A 24,542-nucleotide genomic window follows, 5' to 3' on the forward strand; every position below is an offset into this window, starting at 1 on the left:
CTTAATGAGTGGAAATACTATCTTTTCAATTACTCAGGTCAAAAATCTCAAAGCCATCTTTGACATATCCTTATGCTCTATGTCTAGTCTGCCAGGAATCATGTTGGCTCTGCCTTCAGAAGATAGCTAGTAATGGGGTCTGCTTTAGTATTCATGGCTACTACCTTTATCCTTACCTGATTACTACAATAGCTTCTCAACTCTTCTTTCTCTTTCCTCCTTCCTCCTCACTATCCATAATATTTTCTTTGCTCAGTAACTGTATTATTTAATTGTTTTCTGTTGCTGCTGTTACAAATCGCCACAGACTAAGTGGCTTAAAACAGTGCACATTTATTACTATATAGTTCTACAAATCAGAAGTCTGAAATGGGTCTTGTTGGACTAAAATTAAGGTATTGGCAGGCTGTATTATTTCCTGGAGATGCTAGGGGAGCACCTGTTTCCTGTTCATTCGAATTGTTGACAATTCAGTTCCTTGTGGTTCTAAAACCAAGGTCCCCATTGTCTCATTAGCTGTAAACTAAGTGTCATTCCCTGCTTTTAGAGGCCACCATCTTTATAGCCAGCAATGGTAGAGAAAATCCTTCATATGTTACATCTCTCTGACTAAGTCTTGGGTCTCCCTCTTCCACTTTCCACCTTCCTCACTCAAGTGATCAGCTTGGGATCACTCAGATAATACATCTCAGGGCCCTTAACCTTAATCACATCTGTAAATTCCTTTTTGCCATGTAAGGTAATATAGTCACAGATTCCAGGGATTGGGATGTAGACATCTTGGAAGGTTCATTACTCTACCTACCATAGTAACTAACGTGACTAATTTTAACTGTAAATCAGATCATACAGCTCCTCTGCTTGAAGACCCACCAGTAACTTTGCATTCATTCATGGTGAAAGACAAAGTCTTTCAAGTAGCCTACAGAACGCTCCCTGAGATGACTCCCTCTCTATAAGTGGACTTTATCTTCTACTATACTTCTCATTCATTGCAATCTAGCCACATCACCCTTCTTCTAGTACTTTGATCACAGCAGACATATCCTCTGGTTAAGATCTTTGCATTGATTCCTGGAAAGAATACCTGGAATATTCTTTTTTCTGCCATATGTTCTTCAGCTATTTGCATGGTGAATTCCCTCCAAGTTTTGTTCAGACTTTATTTTCTGTATAAGACTACTTTTACCTACTTCAAATACAGGTACTTCCATTTCTATTCTCCAAAGCATGCATCACTTTTGAAGGTACTATATAATTTACTTATTTATTATGTTTACTGTTGCTCTGTTTTCTCCTCCTATGATGTAAGCTCCATGAGGCCAGGGATGTTTGTATTATTCATAGGATGATACAGCTTCATAGAGCCAGGTTCACAGTAGATTTTCCATAAGTTTTTTTTTCCACAAAATTTTTTATTTTTATTTTTATTTATTATACTTTAAGTTCTGGGATACATGTACAAAATGTGAAGGTTTGTTACATAGGTATACATGTGTCATGGTGGTTTACTTTACCCATCAACTTGTCATCTAGATTTTAAGACCTGTATTCATTAGGTATTTGTCCTAATGCTCTCCCTCCCTTTGCCCCTATCCCCAACAGTCCCCTGGTCTGTGATGTACCCTTTCCTGTGTCCATGTGTTCTAATTATTCAACTCTCAATTATGAGTGAGAACATGCAGTATTTGGTTTTCTTTTCCTGTATTAGTTTGCGGAGAAGAGATTTCCAGTTTCATCCATGTCCTTGCAAAGAACATGAACTCATTTATTTTTATGGCTGCATAATATTCCATAGTGTATTTGTACCACATTTTCTTTTTTTTCCTTTTTTTTAAAATTGTACTTTAAGTTCTGGGGTACATATGCAGATCATGCAGGATTGTTGCATAGGTACATACATGGCAAGGTGGTTTGCTGCCTTCCTCCCCCCATCACCTATATCTGCTATTTCTCCCCTCATTATCCCTCCCCATCCCCCGCTGTCCCTCACCTAGCCCCCCAACTGACCGCAGTGTATGTGATGCTCCCCTCCTTGTGTCCATGTGTTCTAATTGTTCAACACCCACCTATGAGTGATAACATGCAGTGTTTGGTTTTCTGTTCTTGTGTCAGTTTACTGAGAATGATGGTTTCCAGATTTATCCATGTAAATGTTTTAAAATGACCCAGTAAATGAACAGTCTGATTGTGGCATTAAAGATACTGGTAGCTATTATGGAGAATTTTGTTGATATTTTTGCCTGTTCCATTACACACATGGTCAGGTACATGTGCTTTGGTCACACAATGTTGAATTCAAATATGATTACTAATTAAAGAGAAAATTATGATGCTATAATATCAATGCAAAATTTCAAAATGAATTATCTTCATAAACTTTGCATATATATATATATATATATATAGCATTCTCCATTACCTTCATACATAAATTTTCCTTGGCACTCTATGGGATGGGCTTTATAAAATCCTTCTCCAGGACATTAAAAATATTTTCAGTTTGGTCTTCACATGTAAATTGGCGCTTACAAAGTCTTAAATGATCTGGTCCTCACTATCTCTGCAACATCTCTCACCTGCCTGTCCTATCAAAAAGTATAATTAAAAGAAAAAGTGCTCATAATTTACTCCTCATTTCATAACCTTGATTGCACTTAGTTCTGTCTTGACTCGAGGATTAACGTTTGCCATTTTTTTCTGCCTGTATCCAGCCCTTGTTCCTGCCTCCTTCACCTGGCTAACCCATATTCATTCTGTCATTTTCAGCTTCATGACACTTTTTCATGGAAGCCTTCTTCCCTGACTCTGGATATCTGGGTAAGATGCCTCTTTTATGTGTTCCCATAATCTCTATATTTTCCCTAGACTACTACTTTGGAGTGGTATTATTTTATTTTCTAGATTCCCTCCACTGGGCTAACAGCTCCATGAGAGCAGGGAATATAATACTCTCTTTTACCAGTATACACCCAGTGCCTAGCAAAGTATCCTGCACATGAATGATCAATATGTGTTTGCTATGAATTGTGTGTCCCTCCCCCATTCGTATTTTGAAGTTTTAACCCCCAATGTGATGGTCTTAGGAGATGAGCCCTTTGAGAGACAATTAGGTTTAGATGAGTCCTCATGATGGGATTAATTCATTTATAAGCAGAGATGTCAGAGAGATTGCACACTGTCTGTCCCTCCATGTGAAAACTTTCTCTGCCATGTGAAAACCCACAGTGAGAAAGTGGCTGTCTGCAAGCCAGGAAGAGAGACTTTGCCAGAATCCAACCATGCTAACACCCTGATCTTAGATTCACAGTCTCTAGAATTGTCAGAAAATAACTTGTTCTTGTTTAAGCCACCCAGTTTATGGCATTTTGTGATGGCAGCTCAAATTAACTAATGCACATGTTTGATGGATTAAATGAATGACTAAGCAAACAAATGAATGACTGATTATTTGACAGTGATAATTATCTGTGATCCTAGGCCATTTTGGTGTCTTAGTTGGCCTGGTATTTTTAAGCCTGTAATGTTATATTTTCTTGCTTTTTATTTTCATGGACATTTTCTTGATCAACATGATATGATGGTCCTAAACTCCAGGTCTTCTAGTACATAACAAGACTTTCAGTTTCATGTTAGAAAGGTATTTTCTAAGCTCAATTTAAGAAGAACCAGATATCTGGGTATAGAAATATTGACACTATGAAATCCAAAATTGTTGACTATTTAATAACTACTTCTATGATCACATTAATTATATTAAAATAAATCTCCTAGCTAGGAAACAACTGATATGAAAAATAAGAGGCATTTCATATACATGAAACAAAGACATGGAGAAAGTAGAGCATTTACATGCCTCAAGAGGTAAATATATTTATGGAATAGTAAATGGAGAAAGATTTTCTACTCCTGGTGGATTTGGGGAGACAGAAAGCTTTTCAACGGCAAATGCCTGCTGTGTATAAATATGAATAACTTCTTCAAGAAATTAAGCTTCTTTAGTTGAGAAGTCACTGTGATGTTAGATAAAAAGAATTTGTCTAATGTTTAGAATATCTGAATTCTGGTTATGCACTTAGTAAGTGGTGGTCCACTGATTTTTTTAAACTCTGTGAGACATTTTTTTTTCCTGTTTAAATATATATCTACATTAGATAGCTTTTACTGTGGCAAAGAGGACTTCTGCTATTGCATGTCTGTGAACTGGCAGTGACTGGGCTGGGCTCTTCTGAGATTGGCAGGGCTTGGCTCTATACCAAGTACTGTCTCTTTCTGGAACATGAGTGGAAGGAGGGGTCCCTATTGGGCATGGTGTTCTCAGGAGGGCAAGCAAAGCTTTGGGGCATTGCTTCTGAAAACCTCTGCTCACAATCGGCAACTGGCACCTGTACACACTCTCCACTGTTGCAGGTAAGTCATACGGTCAAACAGAAAGTCTGAGGTTGGTGATACACTGTACTTTGCCTATTGGAAGGAGAAAAATTAATGGAAACAATAATTCAACGTACTGCACTACCTCATTGAGTTGTTGAGTGAATTAAATGTGTTTATTATATTTTTTGTGAACACTAAAAATCTAAGCATAGGTATTAGCATGAGAAATAAAAGAGAGCTACTTTAGCCAGTGGGACATAATTGTAGACATTAGTAATCAGTTACAGAAGGCTAAGAAGCAAGGGAATCATAACTAGAAAGATATAATAATTAAACTTACTACATTTAAAATAAAAGATGGAAGAAATAACATAGCTTACAGCAGTCCGGTGAAGAATTTCAGATACGAGGGAGAGACTTTATTATAAACATTTTCTAGTATGGCCTAAGCTTATTTTACTAAAGTAATGCTTACTCATAAATTTCTATGAAATATTACACAATATATTCTAACAGTCAGACATTATAGCAAACAGTTTTTTTGTTGTCAAAACTTTAGATATGTTCTTATGTGTAAAAATGTTTCTTTTTGAATAAGCAGGGAACAAGCACTGTGTAACTGTGTGCCCAGTTGGTATTACAATATAATCTTAGATATTTCTCTGATGCCAGCCTCTGGGAAAGTAGTAAATTTTACCAAACATATATGCTCTCGTGCAGGAGGCTCTGGATCCTTGTACCATCAATCATCCACTTAATCTTTATTAGTGCTAAGGGAAGGGAAAACCCTCCCTCCAATCAGTGTTTCTTTCTACATAGCACCATATTATTCCTCAATGATGTATCTGGGTCTTTGCCAGCTCTATGTTTTTTCAATCCTTCATTCATTCCTCAATTCATTGTAGTCTATTTTTTTCCTCTGTCATTGATTCAAATTATTAGGATGGATGTTGCTGATGATGTCCTAATATTAAATGCAATGGAAAATTTCCAATACCTATATTACTTTGACCCCTCTGATATTTGACACTGTGAGACACTCTCTTTTGAATTCTCACTTTCTTTGGCTGATGTGATAGTTAACCTTTGGTTCCCCATACACCTGAAAGATCACTCCATCTTTTTCTTCACTGACTGTTCTCTGTCATCCTTCTATGATGTGGCATTCTTCAAAGATTCATCTTCAGATCTTCTTTTGTAAATGTTGTGCACTCTCATTCATATCCTGGGTCTAACCATCATGTTTCAGCTTGTATACCCAGTCCAGGTCAGTTTCTGTACTCCAGACTCATTTCACTATGTACCTGTCATTTTCACTTAGCCTACATGAACTTCAAGCTTGATGAGTCCAAATGGAAATCAATATTCTTAACACTCCTCTCTCTTCCTTTTTTTCTCTTTTGTTTTATATCTCAGTTAATACTGATATTTAGAAGGAGCTCAGACCTCCACATTAAATAGAAGTAGTGTGCAAGTTTGCCCTTAACATAGTGTATTACTAAGGTTATTTTTATTCATCATATTTTAAAGCCAATGGAAGTAGAGTGAAATCAATATAGCTTTTGCTGAAAAATGTGACAAATTCTAGAGTATCAGTTTTTTATTTGGGACATTATGCTTAAAACTTAAGAATTATTGGCCTGGCTTGGTCACTTATGCATGTAATCCCAGCACTTTGGAAGGCTGAAGTGGGTGGATCACCTGAGGTCAGGAGTTCGAGACCAGCCTGGCCAACATGGTGAAACCCAGTCTGTACTAAAATACAAAAATTAGTCTCTACTAAAATACAAAAATCTCCACAAAAGTCTCTACTAAAAACAAAAAAAATTAGCTGTGTGTGGTGGCGTGCACCTGTGATCCCAGCTTCTCTGGAAGCTAAGGTCGGAGAATAGCTTGAATCTGGGAGGTGGATGTTGTAGTAAGCCAAGATGAGGCCACTGGGCTCCAGCCTGGGTGACAGAGTGAGACTCCATCTTAAAACAAAAAAAAATTACACACATTTTCGAAATGATCTGGAAAAATGTCAGTCATATCAACATGAGATTGGAAACTTAAAAAAAAAATGTGTGTTTTAGCAGCTAATGCTTTGCCAATTACAATGCCACTAAAGAAATTAACTTTTTAGCATCATTAAAAATATATTTATAGTAGTTTATATGGTATGAAATGACTTCAGTCATGTATGTTTTCTTAAACCTTAAACTATCAAACATACTTATACCTAACAAATAAAAAGAACCACATAACATGACAAAAAAAGAAAAGATCAGCTTTCAGGGCATTAGTGTGGCAAAGCAGACTTTCATGAGTTCAATCATAAAGGTATGTTATCCTTTGCTATATATCTTATGACACTGTAATTCATGGTTATGGAGGTGATGGATGAGGCAATTTGTTGATAAAGTAATTTAATAAAATTAATGAGAATAAGAAGATAATTTTGATTAGAAATGGGCAAAGACATGAAAAAAGAGGCCCACTAAAGTCTTTGAAAGACAGGAAAATATTATTTTAAAACTTCCTGGAGGCCAGGCTCAGTGGCTCACAGCTGTAATCCCAGCACTCTGAGAGTCCAAGGCAGGTGGATCACCTGAGGTCAGGAGTTCGAGACCAGCCTGGCCAACATGATGAAATCCTGTCCAACATGATGAAATCCTGTCTTCACAAAAACACAAGTCGAGTGTGGTCATGCATGCCTGAAATCCCAGCTACTCGGGAGGCTGAGGAAGGAGAATTGCTTGAATCCAGGAGGTGGTGGTTGCAGTGAGCAGAGATCCTGCCACTGCACTGCAGCCTGGAGACAGAGTGAGACTTTGTCTCCAAAAACAACAACAAAAAAATCCCCAGCAACAACTACGACTTCATGGAGTGAGAATTTTCTAAAACACTCTATAAAAGGAAATTATAGAGTGTTTTTTTTTCTTTTATGTTAAAATTTATTTTTAAATTTGCTGCTTTTCTTACCAACAGACCATTTTGGATTAAGTTCTACTTGCCCATAAAATAAAGAATACTAATAGGCTATTTTATACCTTGCAGTGTGAATGTACCTTAGCTTAAGCAAAACTTATTGGTAAAATCACCTCAAGCTAGATAATACACCAACTCTGAGGTTTTAGGTGAAATAGCTTCCTGGAATTATACATTCTCAGGCACTACAACAAAAAAAGCGTCTTGGCTTTGCAATATTTATCAGTATCATTCCTTCAATTCAGCATAGTATAAAGGAATAATTTGTTGAAATACAGTTGTCCACTTGAACAGCAATTCTATTGTCTTTTTGTCCTCTGGAATTTATTGACCACCTCCTTATGTCTAGAGAGGGTCATTATTTTCTTTTTTTTTTTTTTTAATTGCATTTTAGGTTTTGGGGTATATGCGAAGAACATGCAAGATTGTTGCATAGGTACACACATGGCAGTTTGATGTGCTGCCTTTCTCCCCATTACCTATATCTGGCATTTCTCCTCATGCTATCTCTCCCCAACTCCCCACTCCCTGCTGTCCCTCCCCTATTTCCCCCCAACAGACCCCAGTGTGTGATGCTCCTCTCCCTGTGTCCATGTGTTCTCATTGTTCAACACCCACCTATGAGTGAGAACATGCGGTGTTTGATTTTCTGTTCTTGTGTCAGTTTGCTGAGAATTATTTTCAACAACCTGTTGCATTGTTCATGATCTCTAGGAAGCATGCTTTCCTGTAAATGGGGAAATTTTGACTGTCATTTCTCTCCCCTTGGGTAAACTGAAATGACCAGTGGGGCCAAGAATTCAAAGAAAGGGTAAAATTTCATGAGCAGCTGGATGACTTCATCATCTATTAATACCCCAGGATTTAATTTTCAGCTCAGGAGATCGTTCTGAGTTTTTTTTCTTTGAATTGTAACCTGAAGAGCATGCCTCAGTTTCATACAGTTGTTCACAAAAGCAAACTCACAACAGGGTATCTTTTTGGATCATTTGGTAACAAGCACATTTCTAAATGATGAGAAGCAGTCATAGCTTTATACTGGCCTTTTCTCAATACCCATAATTCTATTGGTTCCTATGAAATATTTCATATGAGTAGCAAAGTATTCTAGAAAAAAAAGCACATATTTTTAATTCTGATTTTTTTATTAAGATGAATTTTTTGATAATTAATTTTATTACTTGTTCTTGCTGTCATGTTATGAACTTTTTTCTTTCTTTAAAAAGTAATTCATGCTTTATTTTTAAACTGCTTTAAAAGTAATTCATGCCTCATAAAGGTATTTTGGAAAAATAAAAAAAGTGGTCACTCACCCAAATTACTGGGTGTTTTGCTAAATTTCATTTTTGTCTTTCTTTGTGTCTATACACATGCATACACACACACCACACATATTTACATCAGTATTTAGATAGAGCAATAATGATTGACATATTATAAATGAAAACAAAATTTTTTCTAAACATATTATTATGTCCTGTATTTTTCACTTGATATCATATCAATACGTTCTCTACCTTACATAAAGATATTCTTTACATTATATATATAAAGAATGAAATGTCTACTATTCCTCTGAATTCATACAATGTTTTTTTCTAACATTTCAATGAAGATTGGAAATCTAGATGATTTTCAGTTTTTCATGATCAGAGACTGCTATTACAAATGAAAAATTCTATATCATAGTCTATGGATATTACAACAATAAATAATAAGTGATAATAAATTTTTGCTCCTATCATCAATATATGAGAATAGCATTTTTATTTTGCTTTTAGTACTGTTTTAATGTCTACCCAAAAGTATTTGCTAGTGAAAGTGTTCAAAATAATATATTTATATTTTAAATTTATAATGCTGATATTACCAAAGAAAACAAATATTTTCTACATTTTAAAATTTATTTATGAATGTATTCCTGTTTACATATTGGATTTTTGCATTTCTCTTAGCACTTTTTATTTCTCTTCCTTCTTTTATGAAGATATTAATCCTTTGAGCCAATGAATTGAACCATTAAAAATTCTTTATGTGATAATAATTTTTTATTTTCTCCAGTTACTCCAAATATATTATTAATTTGTCTTTGCTATTTTAACATAATTTGTATAATAAATAGCAAAAAATTTTAGTTGCTTAAGGCAGTTAAATATGTTAATCTAGTTATTTTTTAGAAATGTTTCCCACTGCTTGTAAAAGGCTTTCCCTTCTTCACTAATTTTATCACTTTTTATATATATGTATAAATAATTACATGTAATGCATCCATCACTCATTACATCTGTTTATGATTTTATTTTCATGTTTATATATATATATGTATGGTCTTATCTTCATATATTTACATATATATGAAATATATACTAAGTAGTAAATATATAAATACATGAACTATATGCATATGTAAATATGTATGTAAATACATATATATTTACAAATTGATTGTCATATATTTAACTTTTAAATCATTGGAGATTCATTTCAGCCTCTAAAGTAAAAAATACTTTGAATTATTTTTTTCATTTTTTTGTGTAAATAATTGTTTCAACTTTTTGGTGATGCATTTTAAATTTAACTTTATATATACCAGAATGAATTTTATAAATTGTTCTTGAGATAAGCTATTATGAAAAATTGCTTGGGTTAATCTCCCCATAATTTTCCATTTGGAAACTAATTTTTTTATAAGCTCTTTTTCTCAGCTTCCTCATCTGTAAAAAAGAAGAGAATGATAATAATAATGATAGCATGTATGGCAAATAGCTCTCTATTAGGATGGAATTAATTTATGTTTAACAATTATCCTATGATAGGCTGTTATTATTATTTTACTTTGTTTTGATTAAATGTTTTACTTGTTTTTTTGGCTCAATAAAATATTGTAAGGATTTTTGTGGTTGAATAATATCTCCTATGGGATACTGTATTTGGTTAAAGTTAATTAAGTAAATTTAAAATGTTTAAATTTAAGGTTTTTGTTAAATATTTTAGTTACACTCTACTAAGCATGTAACATGATCAGTAAATGTTTATTTCAATAGAATTACCTAAAATGCAAAAGTTTTAAAGATTTATTGCATACAGTTCACAGTCAGCTACAAAGTAGAAAATCAGTCCTGACAGAATACTAGAGAATAGAATCATAATTACTTGTTTCAATATCATTGCCTATCTACCCTAGTGATACAACTACTCTTTTTCCTGAGAAATATTGTCCCCAACAAAAAAAAGACACTTACAGACTCATTCTTCCATCTCTCTATTCATCACTGGATGTATTCATCTGTCCATCCATCCCATCCATCCATCAATCCACCTCTCTATCTGTACTTCTTTGTAAACCTGCATCCCTGGCCTCATCTGATTTAAGGATTGTGTATTTTGCTCAAGCTGGGTCATACATGCTTTCTGTTCTAGGACTTAGAATTTGGGCAGATTATTAGCCTTGGCTCTGAAGTGAGGGAAAGGCAGAAAGGATTAATCAGTACTGAAAGCTAATATGTATTAGTCGAGCCCAGTAATGACAAAGAAGATAGCTCCCTGTCAATGGCCCAACACAATTCTCTGAGCTGTCAAATTAGAGAACTGAAATGCTATCCTAGTGATAGATGGGGGAAAAGCACTCTAAACTCTAGATAATTTCAATGCAAGGGGAAAAGAGTGAGTTGTATACATTTAATAATAAATTGTTTTATAACAAAAAGTTGTATGGTTTTATGTAAAATAAATAAATAAAACTGAATATAATCATATTTTGATAAAACTAAAACTAAAACTAAACTAAAACTCCTAAGAAGTTGTCACTTCTTAGCTCTCTTGCCCTCAAATACATAATCCAATTATTAATTATTATGTAGGAAAGGCTTAGAAATAAAAAATTGCAACCCTCAATGCAACGCTTAAGAAGATAACTGCCAGTAATCATTGTGGTGTGTATATCTATGGGAAAGTTATTGAAATATATATTTAAAACAATTTAAGGAAAACTAATTATAACAAAGAAGTTGTAGAACATGTTTGAGACACATGTAGAACATGTCTGAAGGTAGACTGCATGGCCACTGTACTCAACAAGCTTACAGAGGGGCCAAAGGTTGGCCCTTAAGGAAAACTGATGAAACTGATATGTTTTACAACGTCCACACATTTGAATTCAAGGTCCCTTGTGATGAAAGATAGAACCAGGGTAGGAAAAGAAGAGTGGGGATATGCAGGTCCAGGGCCCAGGGGCTGGTGTGGCTGTTCTCCCCATCCCAACATGTGGCAGATCATTAAACAGTTATGTTTATCAGAGGAGGAGATTTATTTTATTTAATGCGGTTTTCAGATGTTACAGCAGTTTGAAGAATTGATTTGTACATTTTACATATTTTGACATATGGTATGTGGGCTCTATTTGTACTACTGTTACAAGTTCTGATAATATTAGGGGTGGGTCTGATGGAACGTGATCAATTTTGTGGGCATATGTATGAAAGCAATTTAGTGTATTTTTTCTGATATACGATTTCCAACAATAATCTCATAGAACTAAATGAATGTCATGCCCAGGACTTGATTTTACTTACATGACTGTAACTATAGACTTCCTTACAAACTTATACTATTCCTTAAAATTAACAGTGCTCTGGGGCTGTTATTTTTACAGGCTTGGAATATCAGACAGATTTGCAAATTTAGCCTTAGTTTATTCTGTTTTAAGATTTATCATAGATTTTTAAAAATCATCACAAAATATTTTTTCCTTAATTAATAGAAAAATAAAACGTTCCCTCAAAAAAGGAACTACCCTTTTGAACATTTTTCTGGAGGTTATAGGGTCAGAACTGTTGCTCTATGTTATATTTCTCAAATAATATCTTCAGCTCTGGCAGCCTGGGTGCTTTAGAGAAAAAAGTAATAGCTTATTCGTTCAAATAACACAATCCTGAAGTTATTCATGGTTTAGTTACACTTACTAAAGAATATTTCATCAAAAAAGGTATAATATGTGCATAATTATTTTTTCTAAAACATATAATCTTTCCCCAAGCACAAAACTGCCAAGACTTTACCTAGTATCCCTGTAGAATCAGTTTCTCAAATACCATACTTCGTGATTTAGATATAAAAAAATGTAAAAATAAAAACAGATTTAGTGAAACAAATACTTTTGGGTTAAACATATAATTCTTCTCTTCATGAAAAGACATCTCTTTTAAATTATCCTTGCCAGTAAAATCCTCAAGGGGAAGAGATATACTGAAATGATAAAAATCCATTTGCAAAGCACAGATGTAGATGAAACAAGATATTTGGGTGCTTGCTTTACTTTCAGATTTTTCATACTTTTTTTTTAAGCTGGTCCAAGCCCTAAGAAGTACATGCTCCCTTCTCACCTTCTTTCAAGAAAATAATTAAGTTTATTCTATTCCTTAATAGACATAGGAGTTTGAATAATCTCTAAAAGCTTAGAAATAAAGTAATGGTTTCCTTTTAGGCAGTTCAATACCTACATTTTTAATTTTTTTGGCAATCTCATTAGTTTTGCATCAAAACCTATTAAGCAGGACTCTGTTAACTGAAACAACAGTAGACAACCCTCTTTGGATTTATTTTTGATGTCAGACAAATGATTGACTGCCAAGATGATTTATGGCTTTCTTTTTAAAATGAAAGAAAAAATAAATGACAGAAATACTTTCTGGCAATAAACCAAAGTTCTCCTGACTGAAGAAATAGTTATTTTTCTTTTCTCAGAAAAAATAAAAATGTCAAACATTTAAATGTGGTATTTTGCATTGGGGATATTCAGAATAAAATATATTTCTAGGTAAATTTAAAAATCAATGAATATTCAGTCTCTCACCTCATATTGTACAGAAATTTTGGTTGGATTAAAAGTTCATGGTAGGGTGCAGTGACTCACGCCTATAATCCCAGCACTTTGGGAGGTTGAGACGGGAGGGTCACCTGAGGTCAGGAGTTCAAGACCAGCCTGGCCAACATGGTGAAATCCCATCTCCAAAAAAGTACAAAACATTAGCCAGGCATGGAGGTGCACACCTGTAATCCCAGCTACTTGGGAGGCTGAGGCAGGAGGACTGCTTGAACTTTGGGAGATTGAGATGGGAGGATCACCTGAGGTCAGGAGTTTGAGGCCAGCCTGGCCTTATTATTATTTATGCATCAGAAATGCAAATAACCTAAATTACTGACTCTGTGGGAATTATTCAACAAATAGAAGGTCCTTTAACCACCCCCTCAATGTTAAACCTGGAAACTTTGTTATGGTATTTACAAAGCTATTAATATTTATGGTATTTACAAAGCTGGTAATAGAGTAATATTAACTGGCAAAAGCAAAATGAAATTTCTAAAGAATAATTGTAGACATATTTGTGGGTTGCACCACAATGGATTCCACATCCATGGATTCAACCAATCATGAGTTGAAAATATTTGAGAAAAATAAATGGATGTTTGTACTGAACATATGCAGGCTTGTTTTTTCCTGAGGTTATTCTTAAGCAATAAAATATAACAACTATTTATATAACATTGCATTGTGTTAGGTATTATAAATAACCTGGAGATGATATATCTTATATGAGAGAATGTGTGTAGTTTATATACAAATACAATACCATTTTATAGAAGGGATCTTAGTGTCCAAGGATTTTGTTATCTTCAGGGGATCCTGCAACCAGCACCTGCGTCCATCCCCAACCCTGCTAGATACTGAGAGACAACTGTGTTATGAGCAATTTTTTTTTCTAAAAAAACAATTTACAACTACTTTTGAGCACTCAAGTTTATGAGAATCAGTGGCTTTCTTTTCCTTTTTTTTTAATTAACAGAACAGTTCAGTTTCCAGGCAGGTTTTCTTTTCCATATTTTTCTATATGCTCTCAAATTTCAGAATATTTATTATTTTTGTGATTGAAAATGAACTATTTAAAGAGAAAAACAGTAAGAGCTCTAGTTAATATGATGGCGTGAAGGCATTTGTATTTTCACTTCACAAAAATCTATTAAAATTATTGTGGGGGTTTTATAAATGTGTGCAAATTATTTATTACTCTTCCCAGTTGAGACATGGAGATTGAAGTCTCTTCTCCTGAATCTGGGCTGATGTTAGTGATTCTCTTGTAACTAATGAAATACACCAGGAGCCATGCTGAATAATTCCAAGGCTAGGTCATAAAATCACAATGCAGATGCCTTTCTATGATCCACCTCACTTTCACATACCCAGATTTTCAACCATTGAGTCACTTCCAGCCACCAAGTCTTCCAGCTTAGCTCCCAGATATTTTAGAGCAGAGAAAAGCTATCCTTGCTGTCTTGTATGAATTTCAATCAAGGGATACAGAAAAAAATTACTTCTCTAATAAGATAGTAAGTTTTGAGGTATTTTTTCATGCAACAATAGCAAAATCAAATAGAAAATCGTTGGTACCTATAAGTCAGGTACTGCCCTCGTGAAACTTCAAAAGTATGGCATTGACTTTGGAACAAGGTGTGAGTAGAATTTGGAAGAGTCTTAAGGAAGGGCCTTGAGGATGTCCATGCAAATTCCCTGTGTTTTGGTTTCCCCTCAACAAATGCTAATTAATATCTGAAAGCAAAGGCATCTAATCAATCCTACTATGAACATTTTTACTAAGAATGCATCTATTAGAACTAAGACATTCATTGTCCTGACATCAACCCGTGAATAAAAAGAGCAAGGAGAATTACATTTGCAGTAAATTATGTTATTGTTTCTCAGATTTTAAACGTTTTTGCTAAATTATGAATTGTGGAGACATTTTATAGATGAAAATTTCAGACAGATGAGCAAAAATATGTCCATAATACATCAACTATTATTATGAAAATTGGTAAGTGGACAGAAATACACTCTGTTGTTTTCTTCTACTTTCTTCCAGAAAGAGTTGACATCACACAGGTCTTATGAATGTTGGTTATTTGTCACCTCCCATTTATATTTTGATATATGATCATAGTATGAGATGCCTTCTCACCTGGTTCAGTTTTAAACATAGAAGGAGTTTGCTTTTGTTTTCTACTTATTCTATATGTGAGGATTCACAGAAATTAAACACACACACACACACACACACACACACACGCACACACACACAAACACAACTATGTAACCACTGCCATCTTCTCTGTAAGTAAATACTTATTTTACTGAACCATATATCAGGCAGAAAAGTGTAAAATAATAACTGAGCATACTCAGGTAACCACCAACTGACCAAAAGAGATAGTACTGCAAATCATTCAGAAACATCCACCACCCCTCCCTGTCATTTTGCCACCTTATGTGATTGATGTTCTGACTTCTTTCACCAGAGTATATTTTTGCCTGTTTTTGTTCTATAGATAAGTGAAGTAATTTGGTATGTACTTTTTTGTGTTTGGTTTCTGAGGTTTTTTATATGTATCTATGGCTTTGTAAATAGCAATAATTTTTCAGTTTTCTTTGTTGTATGCTACTTCACTGTATAAATTTAGCAAATATAACTTGCCTATTCTACATTTAATGCATTAAATAACATTTTGATTGTTTCCAATTTTTAACTATTACAAATAGTGCTTATATATTCTTGTGCATGTCTTAAACATATATATGTGTGTGTATATCTATATGTATGTGTATATCTATCTCTCTCTATATATATAAATATATATATATATAAATATATATGTATATACATCTTTTAGCTGCAGCTTTAAATTAGAATTATTGAGTTACAGGCTATGCATACAATTACCTTTAGTTACAACAGATGTAACTTTACAAATTTATTCTGCAAATATTGCCTGCTTCGTTGCTTGCCTTTGTACTCTTTTAATGGCATTTTCTGATGAACAGAAATTCTGAATTTAAATAAAATAATTTATTTAATTGTTATTCTGTTAGTAGCTTTTATATTCGTTTAAGATATTTTTGCCTACATTAAAGTCAAGAAGATGTTTTCTTATGTCATCTTCTAGAAACATTTTAATATTCATGTGTATTTGATTTTTGAGTGTAGTGTGAGGTAGAGATCAAGATCTATTTATTTTTGTCAGGTTTAAGATATTCAAATAACTGATTATACTATTCTCTCTCCTATTGTTAGTATTTGAATATTTTTATGCTAGAATGTTTAAGATATGTGATTAACAATGCTATGTAGAAAAGAGAAAAAAAATTTTTTTTTCTATGTAGAGAAAAGAAAAAATTGAATGTGGAAAAAAATAAATACATTAATTCAGTGTTATCTATGATATCCCCCCTCTTCGGAAACATTGAATTGGTTCACCAAATTTTGTTAGGTAATATTTCCAGGTCTATTGGGCCCATGTTTTTTCACTTCAAATGCTTATGTTTTCTTATTTAATATTCTAGTTGGTCTTACTTTACATTTAACTGTTCTCCTCTACTATCTGTATAATTCACTGCTTTTCAATCTTCTAAGTATAATGATTTGATTCATAAAATAATAAAACAATATTTCTAGATACTGAATCATAATAACTAGACACTTTAGTATGCTTTCAGGACTCTTGTTATGGTTCCAATCTATCCAACAAGAACTATTTGAACTATTTGCCAAGGCTTTGTTGCTGGAATGTACTCGTTACTTTCCTTAAATAACTTCTTTTAAGTTTTAAAAGCCTATCTTAGTTACAAGCTAGAGTACACTTAGAGCCATTAACTAGTTATGAATAACAGTAGGTACCCACTGTTTGATGAGGAAAGCACAGGGCAATTTGACTTACAATCATACAAATATTGCAAATAATGTTTATTATTAAACAATTTAATATAAAGGAAACATCCATACTCTTAACAAAACATAAGAATAAATGGTGAGCAGCCGAAAGACAATATTTTCTATATAGCCACATTATTCAAGATTAGCTAATCTATTATTATCATCCCTTAAACATAACTGTCACTTTCCTGACTAAATATTAATCCATCATCTGAGTCCTATGGAGTAAGTCTGCCCCAGAAACCCCAGAATCTTGTGCTGCAAGCACAAGACTTCAACATACGGGAGCTGCTGTGTGTAAGAGCTCACAGGTGTGATTGATGCCATTATCAAAGTTTAAGGCCAGTCCACTCTTGCCCTCTCTTGCTCTTTCACCTTCTGCCACAAGGTGATATAGCCAAAAGGCCCTAACTGGACCCTTGATGTTGTACATCCCAGAATCCAGAACTGTGAGCTAATGCATTTCTATTCTTCCTAAGTTACCCAGTCTCACTATTCTTTTATAGTACAGAATGGACTACGGCACTAGGGAATCTTTCTTTTTAGAATATCGATAAAATGAAGGCAGGTTTAGTGATAAATAGAATCAGTAGAACAGTGAGAAAAAAGAGCTTTTGAAGAATCATAAGTTATGAATGCAAAAGTAAAATTAGGAGAGAAAAAGATGCTTGACATGGAGAAAAAGTACTTTCTAAGAAATTGGATGCAAGGATAGTACGGGGAAGGAATACAGCACAGTTCTAACTTATTTATATGTGATTTTGTTTATAATTAGAACTACATAAAGCTGCTAGAATTTCAGCAAGCTTCTTTCCATAGATTAAATACATTAGTACTGTTGAAGGGTCAGGGTACTATAAAGCTTATATTATTTCAAAATTATATTGGCTTTGATGACATTTAACACTTATTGACCTTTTATTATGTGCCAAACTGTTCGATGTAGTTTATACTACATTTCATATTTCCAACGTATCTGTATTTCCCATTTTATTGATAAAACATGAGACCAACTAAAGTTAAAAAATCTTTTTCCCCTTTTACATCTTCTATATCTATATTCATTCCATATTCTAGTTCATCACACCCCATGGCTTAATATGGCTAATGACAACCAAATGTGTCTTTGTAGCTTCAATCTGTTCTCTCAGATTCAGTCTCATATGTAACATCGATAATCATGCTCAACATTTCTACTTGATAGCCCCAAAAGAACCTTGAACTGAACGCATGCAAAAGGGAACTTCAGATGCCCATCTTTGTTATTCATCCAGTTTCACTCTTTTCCCAACCTTTTAAAAGGTGCTACTATTGTTCAGCAATTTGTGCAGAATCAAAGGAATTTCTTTAATTTTGCTCTTTTTCTTGTGTTCCACATCCAATCCATCTGAAAATATGTCCAGCTCTGCCTTTGGAATATGTCCCAAGTGTCATCATTTCTCATCATCTCAATAGCTTTTTTTTTTTTAGAACAAGCTGTAATCATCTCCCATCTTAACTACTGTGATAGAATATTACATTTTCTCTCAGATTTTACATTTGCTTTCTATAGTCTACTCTCGGCACACCAAATAAACTAACCTTCTTTGAGTATGAATCAGAACACATCATCTAAAACAACCCATTGGTTTCACATCAACTTAGAAATCAATATTGTGGCATGACCTACTGACCCCTGCATACTTCTGCAGTTCTTATGCATGCATGACAGACCTATTTCTGATTCTGAGTATTTGCTCGTGCTGGCTTCTTTGTGTGGATTGCTTTTCCCCAAAATTTTTAGTATGGCTTGTCCTTGTACTTCCTAAAGGTATATGCTTAAATGTCATTCTTCAGGAAGGTTTCCCATGATTATATTATACACAAACACTGGTACTGACTTTGATTGTATTTTTCAATTTTTCATAGCACTTATCTGATAAATGTTTTATATTGAAAAGATAGAAAAATGTTTAAAATTCATTCATAAGAAAACAAAGAACACAAGTAAAAATTGGGGAAATGATTTGAACAGATATCTCACCAAAGAACACAGAGTAGTGTAAAAAAAAAAAACCCTACAAAAATATACTCAGTATTAATTTGTTATTAGGTAATTGCAAGTTAAAACAATGAGATACCACTACACACCCATTAATGTAGGTAAAAACCCAAAAATGAACAATACAAATTGTTGGCAAGAATATGAAGCAACAGGAATTCTAATTCATTGCTGGTTGGAATGCAAAATGGTCTAGTCACTTTGAAAACAGATTGGCAGTTTCTTACAAGGCTAAATACAGTCTTATCATTGACCACAGCAATCATGCTCCTTGGTATTTGCCCAACTAATATGGAAATACATGTTCACACAAAAACTTGTGCATGACAAATAACAAAAAGAAAAGAAAAAAAAAACTTGCACATGAATAATTATAGCAGTTTTACTCATAATTGCCAAAAGCTGGAAGTAACCAATTGGTCCTCCATAGGTGGAGGGACAAATCATACAGTGGAATATCCATAAAATATTAGGATATTAAATGTAGCATAAACTAGATAGAACAGTTTGGCATATAATAAGAGATCAGTAAATGTGAAATATCATCAAAACCAGTATAATTTAATTTTGAAATGATATAAGCTTTATAGTGCAAAAACATAATACTTAAAATTATTGCTCAAAATATACATGGGTTGAAAAAGCGATTCACAAAACCCAACACTCATGCATGATAAAAACGTAAGCAAACTTGATTTACAGATATCTAAGCATGAAAAGTCATGAAGGAAAACTTAAAGGCATATTGATAAGTGAAAAAAGTCAGTCTAAAGGCTATAAAATGTGTGATTCCAATTTTATCACCTTCTTAAAAACGCAAAACTATAGAGATAGTGAAATGGTCTGTGGCTGCCAGGAACTTAGGGAGTAGTTGAGAGAATTAAATAGTTAAAATACAAGGGATATTTTGTTGTTGTTGTTGTTACAGTGATCAAACTCTTCATCATACTATAATGACAGATGTGACACTCTGCATTTGTAAAAACCCACCATGACGGTTAATATTGAATGTCAATTTGATTGGATCGAAGGATGCAAATTATTGTTCCTGGGTGTGTCTGTGAGGGTGTGGCCAAAGGAGATTAACATTTGAGTCAGTGGAATGGGAGAGGGAAGCAGACCCTCAATCTGGGTGGGCACCATCTAATTAGCTGCCAGTGCCGCTAGAATAAAGCAGTCAGAAGATGGAAGAGCAGACTTGCCAAGTCTTCCAGCCTTCATCTTTCTCCCATGCTGGATGCTTCCTGCCTTTCAACATTGGTCTCCTAAGTTCCTCAGCTTTTAGACTCTTAGACTTACACCAGTGGTTTGGCAGGGGCTCTCACAACTTTGACCACAGACTGAAGCTGCACTGTCAGCTTCCCAAGTTTTCAGGTTTTGGAACTTAGACTGATTCACCACTAGCTTCCTTTCTCCTCAAATAGAAGATGGCCTATCATGGGACTTTACCCTATGATCATGTGGCTCCATTCTCCTTATTAAACTCCCTTTCATATATACATAAACCCTATTAGTTCTGCCTTCTAAGGACGCTGATACAAATTTTAGTACCAAGACAATTTAGTCTATTAGTCTGTTCTTATGCTGCTATAAAGAACTGCCCCAGACTGGGTAGTTTATAAAGGAAAGAGGTTTAGTGGACTCAAAGCTCCACATGGCTAGGGAGGCCTCAAAAAACTTACAATCATGGCAGAAGGGGAAACAAATATATCCCTCCTCACATGACATCAGGAAGGAGAAGAATGAGAGCCAAGCAAAGGGGAAAGTCCCTTTTAAAACCACCAGATCTCATGAAAACTTACTATCACAAGAACAGCATGGAGAAAACTGCCCTTATGGTTCAATTACCTCCCACACCATCCCTCCCACCGGATATGGGATTTATGGGAAATACAATTCAAGATCCAGCTTGGGTGGGGACACAGCCAAAACATATACCCACAACACTTTATAACAAAAAGAATAATCCTAAATATATGTAAATTTGTAAAACTCATTTGAAGATTAGGAAATGCAGGATGGAATACAGAGTCTACAAGAGAATCTAACTATATTACAAATGTTTGAAACAACATCACTGTAGGAGATGGGATGAAAAGTTGCTGACCTCAATAACTTGGGAAATAATAGGACTTTTTAAGACTAAAGGCAAAGAAATTGTACATAAACATTGTATTCTAGTTGTACTCTATAGGGGTACAGGTTAAAAATTCTGAGACAAATATATATGCCTACTAGAATTAAACAACTAAGTAAATTGTTGGAAGATGGTAGGAGCTGGATTTTACATTGCTGAGTTGGAAAGTTACAGAAAAGCAATACATACAAAGAGGTTAAATGATCCGTATGATTGTAGATTGGAGTGGAAGATGTCAGTATAAATCCATGTTTAATTTAGATACAAAAGATAAAGAAATTTACATATAGAAATTTGTGTGTGTGTGTGTGTGTGTGTGTGTGTGTGTGTGTGTCTGTGTGTATTCATGGGTATTGTGCCCATGGGCAATCCCATTTTTTGTTAGCTGAGACGGCCTAGAAGCAACAACGCTCCAATAGCGGTGAGCACACCTAGTGCCAAGCCTTGGTTTCTAATAGCATTCCCCAATGAAAGAAACTTGGCTTCTTGGAAAAGTGGCCCATTCTCTAACTGGGGCTGGAAATATCCAAGACTATTCTGGAGCATGCCAGAGAGTAAGGAAGTGATAATAATAACAGAATTAAACCCCATAAGGAGGAGGGTATGTTAAAGGGAAACAGGAGGCAACTATAAGTCCTCAGTGGCCTAAGCTCTAACATCTTGAGTTGAAATGTAACATAATTGATAAGGTATCATTAGATTATAATTTGAACTACAAAATAAATATCCATGAATTTGTACTTCTATGAATAAATAGAGAAAATAGTTAAATCTCTCATGCAAAAAAATTTTCAAATTACTTATGTAGATACTCTGTCCTCAAAAAGTTGGAGAATAATTTCTGCTTTTTAGGTGCAGTCTTTGCATAGCAACTTTCTTCCAAAGAGCATGAGCAGCATTGGTGCAGAAGTAACTTTAAAGTGAAGAAACCTGAAAAACACTTTCTCAGTTAGTTGACTTCAGCAAGGTCAACATCAACAGTGGTTAGTCATGTTGATAGTATGTACTCCTGATATGATGTAGTAAAAAAAAACACTTTACCTATATTATATTCCTTTCTCAAACCAATAACCCCAGCCTAATTATAAGAGAGCTATCAGATGGAGAGATACATTGGAAGAACATTATACAAAATACTTGTTCAGTACTCCTTAAAACTGTCTAGGTCCTTAAAGACAAGATAAGTCTGAAAGACTGCCACAGCCAAGACAATCCTACGGGGATATCACAACAAGATACAATAGAGTCTTCTGGAAAAGAGAAAGGATTAAGATAAAAACAAAGGAAATCTGAATAACTTATGGCCTTTAGTTAATACTGCATTAAACTCTTTCATTAATTATAATGACTGTAGCATATGAAAATAAGATGTTGTTTATAGGAGAAAGTGGGTATGGGAAAATGGGAGCTTTGTACAATTTTTTGGAAATTCAAAACTGTTCTAAAATTTTTAAAAAGTTTATTTTAAATTGCCTATGCACTTTCTGATTATGGCAAATCTTATAATACTAAAAATTAATATAAAACTCAATTACTATTTGCTTTCTGAAGGCTTTTATGAAGTTGCTGACATCCTGTACTCAGAAACCACTTCACAATAATGGAACATAGAATAATTTTTTAAAACAATTTGAATGAAAAACCTTTAAGTTTTGTTGTTATAAATGCTTCCCTCAAGATGTTTTCTTCTCTAAGGACAAGTAACAATACACTTTATCTACCAGAGTTTCCAATATTTATAGTGTAACTCGTAGCAGTGATAGTGACATAATAAAAACATCATTTTGAGTAGAAGAACATAAATTTATAAAGAATATGTGTTTTCTTCTATTTAATTTTCCAGATTATTCTCTGAAGGACATACTTGAAACTAAAAGATGTTGCATCTACAATATTAATTTGTATTAGTTTGTCATCTTAACATTTTTATTATCTTTACATAAACAATTTTTATAGCTCACTAAGGCTGACATATGTTAGTTCTTCTTTGCTTAAAAACATCAAGATCTGGAAAAGCCAAAAATAAAGCTTTTTTAAAAAGTTTTGGAATTCTATAACTTTTATAAGTCAATTTAGATATAACTATCAGTATGAAATTAACAACCACTAATTTTCTATCATAGAGAATTAGTAAGAATTACTGAAACCTAAGAAAGTCCCAGAGTAAAATAAATGCCTTTTTTCACTTCTAGGAAAGAAAGATGTCAGATAATAAACAAGTTTTTTGAAAAATAATTGACAATAAATTGATAGGTAATTTTATTAAAGCAAAGGTAAATAAACTATTGCAAAACAATATCCTAGGTAGAATAAGAGGCAATAGCAAAATCACAGAAATAGGAAAACTTAGGCTAAAAAAACACTTGATGTTGATCTTAGAGTATCAGTATGAAAATAGGAGAATTGAAAGACCTCGATTCTCGGATAATATGTTTTTATTGCCTATTTAATAATGAATACCCATAAAGTTTGTGATCAAAGGTATTTTTTGAAATAGTAATATTTTAAATAAATATGGGAAAAAATGGAGTGAGAAAAAGATAGTGGGGAAATATTGAAAAAAGAGAGAAATCTGGCTATTGTTGTTGTTGTTAAAACTTTGCACTATCTTCCTATTGGTTTAAAGTCCAAAATTTATTCATCCATTCACCTATCCATACATCTATCCATTCAGTTATTCAACAAAATATATATGTAAGCACAAGTGAGGTGGAGAAACAGACAAAACAATCAAAAACACGTTGTCAGAGAAATAAGGAAAAAGACAGGAGATTGTCTTAGAATCCTGAACAGAGATTGTCTGAAGGAGGCATTAAACAGAATCCTTGCAGAGAGTCGGAGGACACTGAGAATAGGACATTGAGAACAGGACTTTCAATTTGGAGATTCTGAAGTCATATAAAAGTAATCTTCTAGAGATCACTGTTGTAAGATTGGTAACTACACAGCCAAAAAAAGACTGAGTCAGGAGGTGACACGAAGATGGAAATAGTGGTACTATAAAACTGAAATAAAGTACTATTATTTTATGAAATGAAACTTTAAGTGGTTATGATCACATTTACGCTTTAATCTAGGTTAATCAACATCCTCCATTGTATTTTACAATCAGCTCTTTGAGCGGGGGTGTCTAAAATAAGATTAATGCGCAAGGTTTGAGTGCAAACCATGTGATAAGAAGTATTGTTACGGGATGAATTGTGTTCCCCCAGATTTATATGTTGAATTTCTAATTCTCAGAACTTCAGAACGTAACGTT

At 33.8% G+C, this 24,542-nt stretch overlaps 1 long non-coding RNA gene across 1 annotated transcript in view; it reads left to right on the top strand.

Moving 5' to 3' along the window:
• Positions 1–2,499: 2,499 nt before the first annotated feature.
• LOC116556378 overlaps positions 2,500–24,542 on the top strand; it is a 198,014-nt gene continuing 175,971 nt past the window's right edge. The window contains exon 1 of the long non-coding RNA XR_004270969.1: positions 2,500–2,820. This is a non-coding gene — a long non-coding RNA (uncharacterized LOC116556378). The remainder of the gene's footprint in view (positions 2,821–24,542) is intronic.

The sequence above is a fragment of the Sapajus apella genome, unplaced genomic scaffold, assembly GCF_009761245.1.
Source record: "Sapajus apella isolate SASKATOON/1434 unplaced genomic scaffold, GSC_monkey_1.0 scaffold16, whole genome shotgun sequence".
Lineage (NCBI taxonomy): Eukaryota > Metazoa > Chordata > Mammalia > Primates > Cebidae > Sapajus > Sapajus apella.